Source organism: Parambassis ranga, chromosome 10 (genome assembly GCF_900634625.1).
Source record: "Parambassis ranga chromosome 10, fParRan2.1, whole genome shotgun sequence".
NCBI lineage: Eukaryota > Metazoa > Chordata > Actinopteri > Ambassidae > Parambassis > Parambassis ranga.
The window spans coordinates 4,459,623-4,466,841 of record NC_041031.1 but is presented as its reverse complement, the minus strand read 5'-3'; the positions used below and the strand labels follow the sequence as shown (position 1 = coordinate 4,466,841).

General features: G+C 39.6%; 1 long non-coding RNA gene across 1 annotated transcript; it reads right to left on the bottom strand.

The window, feature by feature from the left end:
- Positions 1 to 4,018: 4,018 nt before the first annotated feature.
- Positions 4,019 to 5,944, bottom strand: LOC114442916 (uncharacterized). The gene is made up of 3 exons (XR_003671394.1): positions 5,858 to 5,944; positions 4,241 to 4,563; positions 4,019 to 4,129 (listed from the first exon to the last, which is right to left on the bottom strand). It is a non-coding gene; the product is annotated as an uncharacterized LOC114442916 (long non-coding RNA).
- Between the last annotated feature and the right edge of the window lie 1,275 nt (positions 5,945 to 7,219).

Sequence of the window (7,219 nt, the reverse complement as noted above, 5' to 3'; positions counted from 1 at the left end):
TGTACAACAGCGGTCGCCACAAAAGTCAGGCGTCAAATTAAAGATAAGAGAAAGTAGTATGGGAATTTTATTGCACTGGGTTCATTAGATTCTGTAGTTTGACACAGAAACCAATCCACCTGGGAAGACCATTTCAAGAGCTTTGGTTAAAAAGGGAATACTGCTTAATTTCTGAATTTCCAAACTGTTGGCGGCAGCCATTTGTAGCCCCCCACCCCCCACCCCTCCCTCACTATTTAATTGATATCCATTCAACTGCAAACGTCTCAGTGCCACAAGCGTTAAGATTATTTTTCTTTCAAGGGAATGTGGAAAGCGACCATGTCGTGGAGGTCGCAAAGAAGTCAGGTGTCACAGAGGAAACAGAGAAGAAGCCTGAGTGCTCTGCAGGGAGTGGGAAGTATTCAATTACATAAACTTAGTTAAACAAGAAATGAGAGAACACGAGAATGTGTGAGTAGGGGGTAATTCAAACCATTTTCAAGCATCTGTTTGCATCATGCTGCTGAACGGGCCAATGAAACCTAAAGAAATCAGACCCAAAGTTCCCAAAGCAGATCTTTCATTTGGCTCACAAGCTTTTCTGGAAAGCATGTTTTAAAGAGAAACATGTTAAACAAGCCTGATGAACCACAGAGGGTTATGGCAGATATAGCTGCTTTTTCATTCATGTGCTGCTGCTGATGATTAGTTCTCTGTTGATGTGACGGATGGTTAAGTCACGTGTGGTTATCGACCACGGTCGGAGTGCTCAAGAGGTACAGCGAGAAAAAGTAAGAACTTTCCTGCCTTTGTGGAAGGATATTTATGCATGGGTGGACTATGACGAAAAAGTACCAGGAATGCTTTGCACTGTCTGCAGAGAGCTCCGATTCAAAGCCAATAGAAATTGATCTTTTTTTTTTTTGCGGGAACGACAGCTACAGAAGGCCGAACTTGGAGAGCCATGCTAAGTCCATTCCACACGGCCAGTGTTAAGGCAAAAAAAGCGTGAGACAGATGGACTGTCGTAACCAAAGAGTGTATGCAGAGAGCCACAACCAGATAAAAAAATTTTTATTTTTTATGTTGCTAAAACGGAGCAGCCATTCGTGCAGTACGCATCTCTTCTAAATCTCCAGGTGGCAAGTGGTGTTGAAGTCGGCTCAAGATACAGGACCGATCAAGCATGCTGGAGTGACAAACATTGTTGAATGTTACCTCAACTTTTTACCTAAAGCTTAAATTCCATATGCTTAATTGCACAGCCGCAGAGCTACAAGCTAATTTTAAATGCTAAGAGCAACAGGACAAGAGACACTGTCATGACAGTGCGTTGACTACGGTACTTATTTTTTATAACGTTTCTATGACAACATCTGGGAGCCCTGCTTCAACCAAATAAAGGCAGCCAAAATCTTTAGCGTCCTGGCTGATGCTGCTGCAGACGTCAATGTGAGGGAGGTAGGAAGGACGTAGGAGAAAACCCTAATGTCGGACCCTGCATAGGTGTGTTTTATGTGTGAAGATGTGTGAGATGCTCTTTTGTAAACACAGTTCAGATTTTCTAATTTTTAGGTATTATAAAAGAGCATTTATGCACACAGAGGGCCAAGAGTTTACCAATATGCCAACTAGTACTTGCTAACTTTTAAAGACTTTCTATAGCTGAATGTTTGAAGGTTGCCAGTGATTAAAGGTTAAACTACACTGACCTTTTTGTTTGTGAGTGCTGAAAACCATATTATATTATATAAAGGCAGAGAACATATTCATTCTCCTGTTTCTCTGGGAACTGGTGTACTAAGCTTTTAAAGAAACCAGGATGGCTGATTGGACATCAGCACCAATCATGGAAAATGACCCATGGGAAATGTGGTGCTTCTTCATTCAGTACTCTCACATCTTCAGGCAAAGTGCACTTCATGTTTTGCTGATTGAGCTGCTTGATTACATAATGAAATGAGAGTATATAAAAAGAAAGTGCACACTGTAAAAATAAAAAGGCTGAGAAAACTCAAATTTTCAAGGCAACATGCTGCGATAGATTTTTGAGTTTTGTCAACAATTTTTTAAGTTGTCAACTTAACTAAAATTTTCTAGTTACAATATGAGTTCTGCCAACTTGGAGTTCTTAGTTTATCTAAAAAGGATATTTGGGTTGGAGCAACAATTACTTTCTTATTTAAATACCTTGTATTTTCACATTTAACACAGATAAATAATATTGTGGTATAAACAAACAATTCTTCCTTCAACATGACAAAACCCTGCTTTTATAACAACTAAAATATTTTTGTGAGACCAACAATGATATTCTTGGAGCATTAACATGACATGTTTTCACATATATATGTTATTGTGTCAATAATATGCTGTAAAATATGACAACAGCACAGCTTAAACTTTGCCTATACTTTTATTGGCAAAATGACAAGGCATTCAACATGTGTCTGGCCTTTAAATATGTGCCGTCATACAACTCACCAGGCCTCCGCAACTGTTGTTCACTCTTAACTAAAAGTTGTTAAAGTCATTGCCACATAAAAGAGTCTGGGGGGAAAAAAACTAAAATTACAGCACCACTTCTTTGATCAGAAATACCTATAAAACTTCAGTGGTTAAGATGACTGGCCTGCTTCAGTAAACTGCAAGCACATACAAACTACACAGTGACAATAATATTTGGTTAGGCCACAACAGAATATAACCCTTTGACACATTTTGTGAACTGGCAACAGACACCTCCAACATTTTTCTCTTTCTATTTACAGCAATAGCTTTGTTTTCAGCGACCTTATGCGCTGTGAGCATCGAGAACCAAGTTCAAAAAAGATGAACTGGACTGCCTCAAATGTATAGGACATCTCCTTCGGATAATCAATGTTCATAGTGTACAACAGGCCAAAAAGATATGCAAAGGCAGTGCAGATGTCCGGCAAGTCTTGTAGGATGATGGCCCCTTCCAACACAACAGCCACATCAACTCCATTCAGTGCATCGTCATCTTCAAAAACAGTGAGGATGGCAACAGTCACATCACGAACCACCTGTTCCTCTGGATGAGTAGTCTGAGGAAACACAGAACGGAAACATGATTTAGAGTTAATGACAACTAGGAGACAGAATAATTCCACAACTACACAATGAGGCTACATTAAGAAACACTTTGGAGTAAACACAACCATTTCACCCCAAATTATGCAACGTTACTCTAGTAGGAACATGTCTTTTTTATGTGAGTAGAGACTTATAGTAGGTAATACATTGTATACAAGGTTATATTAAAATTGGTAACATTTCATTGTTTCTGTTGCTCTTTGGATAGAGTAAAAAATTGAATTCTGCACTGGCTGAAATGCATTGGCTATGAAATCACACAGTGAATTTTTAATTTTAACTTCATTTGTATGAGTCATGTTTTGACTGTTAAGAATACTTACTGAACATTCCAGGAAAAACTTGGAAGTGTCATCTCGGACAAAGATGGGGAGTCCTCTCAGAGCTGCTGTTTTTCTATGAGCCAGAATGTCTGATGTCTCAACAGAAAAACACAATCAATCCATTAATACAGTGCCATCTTTAATTTAACTAAAATCACTTCAGGTCAGATCATGCTTTAGAACTTAGACATGGGATAAATACATTTCATTCATTCACTGGTAAAATTGTTTAGATTCTGGATTTCTAGATCAAAAATCTAAGAAAATTAGCATAGATAAAGACTAATTTGCAAATGTAAACCTTGTACTAAAGGCCTTGTACTTACGCTTTTATGTTAGGTAGTCAATTATTGTATCTAGTAAGCAGTTGTGCTTGCTTTAAAAATAAATGTTTACAAATGATAATTCAATTATTAGTTATTAAATGTCACCAATGAACCCTTTGCATTTGCTGACACACTCTGACATCAAACTCAGGGGTTTGATGGTCTATGTGTTTACTTAATATACCTTAATTTATAAATGCATTAGCTTCAGACGTTTACACTAAATTACCTGTTCATCAAGTGTATATCCTCCATTTTCTGGCCAAAAGCCCCCTTCCTAGCCCGGTACAGTTTCAGTAGGCGAGGCACATAAATGTCGAGGGATGCTCTGAATGACTCTAGGAGGTCTTTGCTTGTGATCCGACGAAATTCTTGAGAAATCTGAAAAGCAGGAAGTGATGTAATTTACAGTTGATAAGTATAAATCAATCATTCTCAATTGCAGTCACTGTAAGCATGTGAGACAAACAATTACACCAATCTCAGTCTTACCTGCTCACACGAAAAAAGTGCAGGCCACCTCTCCTGGACCTCTGATACCATGGGCTGCCCCTCAACGATCTCTTTACGTCTTAGAGAAAATGTCATTTCCATCTTGTGCTGTATAAGTGATGTGTCCCTTCTTTTCTTCTTCATTTCTTCAATTCTAGAGAGGTGCGACCTTAAGGCACCAGGTGTTTTGAAGACGCAAACACAGTCTATATGAACACAAGGCCACTGCGCACCTTTTCCATGGTGAAGACGGCAATGTTTCAAAAGAGTGTCTTGACTGGAGCTTGTGAACTTACAAAACTTGCACTGCATACAATCAACTCCTGAAACACAAGAGACATATAACACAATCAGTTTCGTTGCAGACCTTTTCATTTGCAAAACAACAATTTTGCCAGTATGATATATCTTGAAGCATTAACAAAACCATACATGGTTGCCTCGTCTGTTTTTTTAATGTATAAGGTTTTCTATCAGACTAAATAACATTATGAATAAAAAGCATAACATACATCCTACTTTCAGTTCAAACATTAGAATAATTCTACCTAAAATGACCTAAAATGTTTTACAGACATTTTCTGGGTTTTATCCAGGAACACAGTGTAAAATAACCATTTTATAGCTCAGTCTAAGTCAATACAACACATTTAATCTTTTGAACACTTTACATTTTTCCTTGCTATGCCTTTCAGCAATCGACGACGAGGGCGAGGACGAGGGGAAATGACTCAGGGAGATTTATGTAAAGAGACGGATGTGTTCACGCATCACCCTCGCTGCTTTACTGCGAGTGCGGCCGTCTCACCGCCGGTATAAAAAACCAGGCGAAACAGATGAATGCAGAGTTTGCCGTAATCCCGGGAGGGCTAACAGAAGAATTCCAACTGCTGGACATCGCGTAAACGGGGCGTTTAAAGTGAAGTTGCGAGCGGCACGGGAGCGAAGGATGGCAGACGGCGAGCACAGCTTTACTGGGAGGCAGCGCCGGGCGAGTTACGCCACCGTATGTGAACGGATTGTGGATGCGTGAACTCATGTATCTGCACTGACTGTTTTCCGAGCTTCTTTTGCCGTCATAATTTCTGAGCAATAACAATAATAATTTCTGAACAGCCAGCCGGCAACGACAGAGACTGTGACAGTGATGAGAGGGAAGCTGGCAGGTATATAAAAAGTAATTTCTTCATAATAAATAAGTTAGACTTAACTCACTGTTTTTCTCCCGTTCCCTTTTTATTTACGTACTGGTATGTTTTAGCTAACATGCGCCTTATAGTACAGTGTGCCTTATGTATGTGTCAAATACAGAAATAGACCCCAGAATTGAGACTGCGCCTTATAATGCCATGCCGCGAAAATACGTAATTCTTGCTGTAACTGACCGAAAAAGAACGCGTATTTTGGCACACATTTGTGCCACTCTTCCCTTAAATGTTTCTCTCTGTCCACATTAAAGACACACAACCTCCCACAAACCACCCCACCCCCATAGTCACGAACTATGGCCTCCTTAAACTAATCAACGCATTCATTAATCTGAAATACTAAGCTAGGATGGACAACATCGTGAAACATTCTTTCATTGTTAAGGTAGTCACAAAAACATACACTTACGTTTTATGCAGAAAAATGCAGAAAAACTGTTCAAAGGCAGGCAATCCAGTCACTGCTGAAGACAAAATGGCTGAACAGGGCTTCTTTCCCGCTCAGACTGAAAGGCTGGGTGTAATGCGCATGCGCAGATGACGTATGTGAAGTGAGAGAGTTGCATTAGCAAGGTGCTCAAATGCCAACTCTCATGTCTTTGTTGAGCTGACGAGAAAATATGAGTGTAGAGGCAGTTAGAGACAGACATGTTGAGACAACATGTTTTTCATCGTTGCATACAGCAAAGGTTCACTTTTGAGTCACATCAATTTTTAAATTTTATTAAGATCAACAACCGCTAGTTATCGTTTTTACAGTGCACATTTCCAGAAAAAAAAGTCTAAATCAATTTTAAGGGAATACAATGCAGTACCACTGAGCGAGAAAATACCAGGACAGGCAGTATCACCACTACTGTGTATGGAAAACTTTTATTTTGTCAGGGGTAATCTGAAAATATTGACCGGAATGTCACTGTAACTGGAAAAGCATTAGAAACCTCTCTACTGAGGTAGTATTACTAGTGGCAGCAATTGTGGTGTACCTACTAGTCTCCACTTTGAAAATCAATAAACGTTTCCGGTGCCTCTTCTTTTAGAGTTGGTGTGCATCACTTGTTGTCACTGTTTCTCCTCACTTTAGTGAAGGCATTAGCAAATTGAGGTGATGGACAAAAGATCACAGCAGGACAAAAGCTGAGCTTTTAAGTGCACTTGTTGTACATGTAGCTACTTGACGTATCCTTGTGTAGACAGTTGGACAGTCCAATGCCAGAGCCTTGGTCAATGTGGTAGTATATTTACAGATCCATGTTCATGGTTCATGAATTTCAGATTGGACATTGATTATAAGTGTATTTACTATATGGCTAAGCCACATGAATAATGCTTACTCTTCAACTGCAAAGAAAGTGCCGCCGTCTTTGTTCCAATAAATGACTCTTACTGCTGATGGAAACACTTAACCAGCTCTCAGCCTCAGTGCATCTCAGTAGGATATAAATGGCCGGCTGCTGAATGGAAGCTACTAGATAGCTTTTGATGTACTGCAAGTAGCTGCTAGCATTAGCATGTTGCCATATGTACATACTGTACCTGCAGCCCTAAGCAGCATCAACCACATGCCATCTGTCTTTCACTCATTCATACAGTCATTCCCACATGTAGCTGTCAATGTTCCACCCTCTCTTGCACTTCCGTGCCATACATACTGTATAAATACATACTTGTGTTTTTTTTTAGGTAATTGAAGTGTTGAGTGAGTATGTGTTTCAGCATGTTGCATCATTTGTCTTCCTGTCAGTTTATACAAGAGGCCTGATCCCATCCC